General features: G+C 40.9%; 1 protein-coding gene across 1 annotated transcript in view; it reads left to right on the top strand.

Moving 5' to 3' along the window:
* The first annotated feature begins 1506 nt into the window (after window positions 1-1506).
* LOC120926908 (protein psiI-like) overlaps window positions 1507-7267 on the top strand; it is a 78081-nt gene continuing 72320 nt past the window's right edge. Inside the window, exon 1 of the mRNA XM_040337209.1 lies at window positions 1507-1659. The gene's annotated coding sequence lies outside the window, so the exon portion shown is untranslated. The remainder of the gene's footprint in view (window positions 1660-7267) is intronic.

Raw genomic sequence — 7267 nt, 5'->3', positions numbered from 1 at the left:
TGCATAGAAACCAATCAGTTTCCAGGTTTTATAGCCAAAGCTCAATTGAACAAGCTGGGGTAAGGAGCTGATTGGCTAACATGCATAGCTGCACCAGATTCTGAGTGGACCAGTTTTAGTACATCTACCCCATTGTGCTGCAGGGGCATGGGCGTCCGCTGAAATTTTTTCAGGGGGGGGGCGCGCTTCGGCAGCGGCGATACACACTCGCATTTTACCCCTTCTTCGACCGCTAGCGGGGGTTAAAAGTGCCCCCCCCATGTTAAAATGTAAAAACACCCCACTGTGCCCCCTGCATCTTTCATATCTCTTTGTCATTACTGTGTACCCCCTCTCCACAACTGCACCTCTGGACCCCTTTACATTACACAGCACCCTGCATCACTGCCCCCCTTTACATTACACAGCACCCTGCATCACTGCCCCCCTTTACATTATACAGCACCCTGCATCACTGGACCCCTTTACATTACACAGCACCCCTTTCCCTTGACTGAAACACTACACTATATTGACAGTATATTTATTTCAGGTCTAAAAGAGGAACCTTTTGAAATGAGGGACAAATGGATTTGATTCCAGAAGGGGGACAGGCACTCTAAATAAGGGACAACTAGAAACTATGCCGTAGGCTGCAACTCTGTGTTGTGTTTGCTCTGCGTTTCCAGACTTGCTAAAAACACATCAGAAAATAGTCTAGTGTTACCTGTGGCAACAGATGTTGGAACAAACAAAGCACATGGCTGGTAAACGATATAAAGCGGCGCTCCTCTCCCTCTGTCCTCTGGCGCTCGTATCGTATGTCACAAAGCTGGGTCTGTGTGCAAGGTCCCGCCCCCCTAGTTCGGCTCGTGTGATAGGCGGAACACTAGAAGACTATCAGACGAGCCGAACTAGGGGGGCGGGACCTTGCACACAAACCCAGCTCCATGACATACGATACGAGCGCCGGAGGACAACAGGAGGGGAGCACTGAAGTCGCTGCTTAAAGCGGCCCCAGGGCCAGTTCGGCCCTGCTCCTGGTTCTCCCTGGCAATTCCAGGGGGGGCAAACGACCCCCCTTGCCCTATGGAGCGGACGCCCATGTGCAGGGGTACTATTAATCAGGAAGCAGAGCCTTAAAAGGTGATGAAATTATATGGTTGACCTAATGTCGATATATATAAAAACAAAATTATACTCAGTAAGGAAATTAAAATCATTAACATTCATCAATATAATTATTTAAAATTAGGCTGTTCACATTTGTCTCTAAAGAAAAAAAAAAAGAGAGAAACTATAGTTAACAAAACGACACATTCTCATTCTATAATAGATATGTTAGAATTTAACCAGTCCAGCATACCAATTTAAAGGTGTCAAGAACTCAAACAGGTATTATGGCTACACAGAAATATAATTTACAATCTTAAAGGTTAAAATATATAATCTGCTAGCATCCTGCAGGTAGACTATAATTAGGCACATTGTATGTTGTAATCAAAGTAGTCTTGTACTGGTACTTACACAAGGCAGTTGCATTAGAGCATCCCTAAAGGGTGGAGCTGGGAGGAATTTTCAGAGCAGAGAGGAAAGATTCGATCAGTTGTGTTGCTGCCTATTGCCGTGTCTCCTGAATCTGCACACTTTACAACTGCTACTACAGACAGCATCTTCTCGGTGAGTTTAGCACTGTACACATACTTGTGTTTCTTCTAGCTGGGGATAGGGCAACATATTCAAATACAGTAATATCATATTACTTACAATATTGACACTTCCTTCAATGCCTTGTAAAATTTCATTATAAAAAAATATATTTTCTGCTCAATGAATCTTAGTGCACATTTTTTTAAAAAGCGGACAGGAAAAAAGTGATGTCGTCCATAGCAACACAACATGGTTTAATCAAATCTGCCATTAGAATCTTCTCTATGGCCAATACCTTTTTCTTCCCTGGTCTTGAATTGCCATATGTTTCTCCTACCTCAAAGTGTTTTACTGAAGGAGAAAGTTTTTTCTTTCCAGTTACTTGATGGGTGTTTTCAGGGGTCTTGAGAAAATTTGGACAAAACTTTTTTTGATTCAAATACTGTTTGTTTAATGCGCTACTTTCCTGCTATAGTGTACTTTGTTCCGTGATCTGAAAATGGAAATAAATGTGCTTTTATTGTTATAATATATTTATCTACGGTAGCTAAATTTACTAAATACAGCTTGTAATCTAGGCCCGTAGCCATTCTTAACCTCTTTCCCACCGGGCTTGTTTTTCAGATTCGGTGTTTACGAGACTAAAACATTTTTTTTTGCTATAAAATTACTTAAAACCCCCAAACATTATATATTTTTTTCCTAACACCCTAGAGAATAAAATGGCAGTCATTGCAATACTTTTTGTCACACCGTATTTGCGCAGCGGTCTTACAAGCGCACTTTTTTTGGAAAAAAATCACTTTTTTTAATTAAAACATAAGACAACAATAAATTTTGCTCAATTTTTTTATATATTGTGAAAGATAATGTTACGCCGAGTAAAATGATACCCAACATGTCACGCTTAAAAATTGCGCCCGCTCGTGGCATGGCGTCAAACTTTTACCCTTAAAAATCTCGATAGGCGATGTTTAAAAAACTCTACAGGTTGCATATTTTGAGTTGCAGAGGAGGTCTAGGGCTAGAATTATTGCTCTCACTCTAACGATCGCGGCGATACCTCACTTGTGTTGTTTGAACACCGTTTTCATATGCGGGCGCTACTCGCGTATGCGTTCGCTTCTGTGCGCGAGCTCGTCGGGATGGGGCGCTTTAAAAAAAAAAATTTTTGTTTTCTTATTTATTTGTATTTAGTTCATATTTTTTTACACTGAAATAAAAAAATAAAATAAAATTGATCACTTTTATTCCTATTACAAGGAATGTAAACATCCCTTGTAATATAAAAAAGCATGACAGGTCCTCTTAAATATGAGATCTGGGGTCAAAAAGACCTCAGATCTCATATTTAGACTTAAATGCAAAAAAAGAAAAAATTGAAACTGTAATTTTTTTCAAATGACAAAAAATTTTTTTTCTTTAAGACGCATCGAGATATCCATCTTTAAAAAGAGGACGGTAGTCATGAGGTTAAAGAGGAAGTAAACCCTCTCATCCAAAAAAATAAAAAAAGACAACATGCAAGACAAAGGCATAATGAGCTAGTATGCATAGCATACTAGCTCATTATAAATTACTGTATTTATCGGCGTATAACACGCACCCTGGGGCAGATCCACAAAGACCTGCCCCGGCGCAGCGTATCTGAGATACGCTAGACCGCCGTAACTTACTTGTGTTTGGTTCGAATCCAGAAAGAATTTGCGCCGTAAGTTACGGCGGCGTAGTCTATCTCTCGCGGCGTAATGGAGCGCAATTCAAATGCGGCGAGTAGGGGGCGTTTCATTTAAATGAAGCGCGTCCCTGCGCTGGAAGAAATGTGCATGCGCCATCCCTAAATTTCCCGCCGTGCATTGCGCTAAATGACGTCGCAAGGACGTCATTGTTTTGACATGGACGTAAATTACGTCCAGCCCGATTCACGGACGACTTATGCAAACAAAATAAAAATTTAAAAATTATACGCGGGAACGACGGCCATACTTAACATTGCGTACGCCACCAGATAGCAGCTTTAACTATACGCCGAAAAAATTTGTCCTTATTTGATTAGATATCAGAAATAAACACTAATTACCAAATTTGAACTTGAATTTGAACTTAAAGTGAACTGCAAATCTGGTGTCAAAGTAATACTATTTTCAATTTATTCACTGGTCAGGGGCTTCCTCTGAATCAACTGTGGGTATAGAATTGAGTATATGGGATTGTACGATATTTTTTTATTTTATTTTATTTTTTATGGTTGAACTAGATGGACTTGTGTCTTTTTTCAACCTGACTAACTATGTGTGTGTGTGTGTATATATATATATATATATATATATATATATATATATATATATATATACACACACACAATGGCCCGGATTCACATACATCGGCGCATATTTATGCCGCCGTAGCGTATCTCTTTTACGCTACGCTGGCGCAGCGCACAGAGGCAAGCACTGGATTCACAATCCCACTCGCTCTTAAAGATACGCTGGGTTTCCTCGACGTAAGCCAGTGTAGGTGGAAGTGGGCGTGAGCCATGCTAATGAGGCGTGACCCCATGCAAATGATGGGCCAAGCGCCATAGAAGTACTTAAAATGAACGGCGCATGCGCCGTCCCGTGGCCACATCCCAGTGCGCATGCTCAGAATCACGTCAAAACAACTGCCTAAGATACGTCGAATCACTGCCTACGACGTGAACGTAACCGACGCCTAGTCATATTCACATACAACGTAAACGACAAAAGATACGACGGCTGTGTTCCCTGATCCATACCATGCCTCCTTTATGGGGAATAACTTTACGCCGGACGTATGACTTACGCAAACCGTGTTTATTATGCGCCGGGCGCAACTACGTTTGTGAATCGGCGTATCTCCCTCATTTGCATATGTGCATAGAAAATCTATGGGAGCGGCAAATGCGCCCGGCGTAAATATGCGCCCACGATACGACGGCGTAGGCAAGTTACATCGGTCGTAGAAGGCCCTTTTTTCAGGCGTATCTAGTTTTGTGAGCAAGGCGCACAGATACGACGGCGCATATTTACACTTACGCAGCGTATCTCGAGATACGTCGGCGTATGTGCTTTGTGAATCCGGGCCAATGTATGTGCATAAAGACCCTATTCACACCTGCCCAACAGCACTGGGAAACCCATTCACTAGAAAGGGCTACCCTACGCACAACAAATGCGACAAAGTAGCTCAAGTACCCTTTTTTATTTTATTTTTTATTTTTTTTAGCACTGAGCCAAGTGTGTTTTCCATTCAGCGTTTTACCGCGTTTTTTTGCATGGGATTACTACCCGCATTTGTGGTGCCATTAAGAAATAATGGCACCTCAAGCTCATTAGATATGGCAAAACTGGAGCTTTGAATAGGCTATCTATATAAATATTGAATGAATGACAGCAGTGGTTTGGATTTATTCCTGTGACCTCATGTACGACAACTTGGATTTTCCCATATGCCTAATTTCACTCCCTGTAATAAGGGTCAATTAAGTCTGGTGAGTGGGTTATTTACGAAAAGGCAAATCCACTTTGCACTGCAAGTGAACTTGAACTTGCACTGAAAGTGCACTTGGAAGTGCAGTCGCTGTAGATCCGAGGGGGACATGCAAGGAAAATAAAAAACAGCATTTTAGCTTGCACAGAATAGGATGATAAAATTTGCAGAGCTTCCCCTCGTAACAGATCTACTCCTCAGATTTACAGCGATCTACAGCGACTGCACCTCCAAGTGCACTTGTAGTGCAATATGGATTTGTCTTTCATAAATAACCCCCATTGTGTGTCTGCATGTGGGTGGAGAGGATAACCTTTCCTATACTCACTGAGGACGTTTATACACGGACTTCACAATTTGTATGTATTTTTATAATTCAAATGAGAATTTATTTGTTTATTCACTTTGGTGATTTATAATTTTTTGATATAAGAGAGCGGTTTCTTTGTTTCTTTTCTCAATAGATGTTTTGCTGCATTTTTTTTTTTACTAAGTTTCCAAAAAATGTGGTCACAAATGTTTGATTCTGCTCTCATTTTCAGAACGCCTAGGTGTGAATGCAGCCTAAGGAAATGTTTAAAAAAATGATGTATAGTATATAGTACAGTGTGGAAAATAACTATTTTATTCTCTGCAAATTTTGTAAGTTTGCCCACTTACAAAGAAATTAAGGGTCTATCATTTTTTATCATAGGTGTATTTTAAATGATAGAGACAGAATATCAACCGAAAATCCAGGAAAAACACATGATACAAATGTTATAAATTGAGTTGCAGTTCAGTGAGTAAAATAAGTATGTGATTCCCCAAGCAAAACATGACTTAGTACTTGGTGGAGCAATCCTTGTTGGCAAGCACAGAGGTAAGATGTTTCTTGTAGTTGGCTACCAGGTTTGCACACTCATTTTGGTCCACTCTGCTTTACAGATCTTGCTGAAAGACCCACCCATGACTCATCTTCAGTGTTCTGGGAAGAAGATTTTACAATACATGGCCCCATCCATTGGCTCATCAATGCGGCAATGTCGATCTGTACCTTTAGCAGAGAGACCACGCCCAAAGCATAATGTTTCCACCTTCGTGCTTGACTATAGGGATGGTGTTAGCTTTTTTTATACCTCCAAACATGGCAAGCCCCCCCCCCCCCCCCATCCACATGTCCATCATGCCAATGATTCAGAGAAGGATTGGAAGAAAGTGCTGTGGTCAGTTGAGAACAAAATTGAGCTCTTTGGCATTATCTCGAACACCATTCCTACAGTCAAGCACAAAGGTGGAAGCATGATGCTTTGGGGCTGTTTCTCTGATAAAGGTGCAGGCTAACTTTGCCGCATTGAGGGGCCAATGGACAGGGCCATGTATTGTAAGATCTTGGATGAGAACCTACTTCCCTCAGCCAGAACACTGAAGATGGCAACAAAGGAATGGCTCAAGAAGAAGCACATTAAGGTCACAGACTGACCTAGTTAGTCTCCAGACCTTAATCCTATAGAACATTTTTGGAGGGAGCTAAAACATTGAGTTGCCAAAAGACAGCCAAGAAACCTTAAGGATTTAGAGAAGATCTGTAAAGAAGAGTGGCCCAAAATCCCTCCTGAGATGTGTGCAAACCTGGTAACCAACTACAAGAAACGTCTTACCTCTGTGCTTGCCAACAAGGGTTTCTCCACCAAGTACTAAGTCATGTTTTGCTTGAGGATCAAATATTAATTTTACTCACTGAACTGCAACTTAATTTATAAAAAAAATTTATGTGTCTCTATCATTTAAAATACACCTATGATAACAAAAATGTATAGACTCCTAATTTCTTTGTAAGTGGGCAAACTTACAAAATCTGCAGGGAATCAAATAATTATTTCCCCCACTGTATATATGCAAGTCATAGTTGCAAAGGGACCCATGCAGCATATTAGGGGACCTCTATACTTTGTTTTTACCCATGATGACTGCTGATCAAAGCAAACCTCACTTGAATGCCAAGATTTTTATAATAATAATTGTATGCTGTCATTGCATGCTGGGCGTGGCTGTAGTTCTGCAGTCATAGTGGTTTTATAAATGACACTTTGCCCAGGAAAGTACCGGTCTCCCCAAAAAGGCTATTGAAGACAGCCTGCATTAATCT

The sequence above is a fragment of the Rana temporaria genome, chromosome 2 (genome assembly GCF_905171775.1).
Source record: "Rana temporaria chromosome 2, aRanTem1.1, whole genome shotgun sequence".
NCBI lineage: Eukaryota > Metazoa > Chordata > Amphibia > Anura > Ranidae > Rana > Rana temporaria.
Note: the sequence above shows the minus strand (reverse complement) of the source record. Positions and strands in the feature narration are given on the sequence as shown.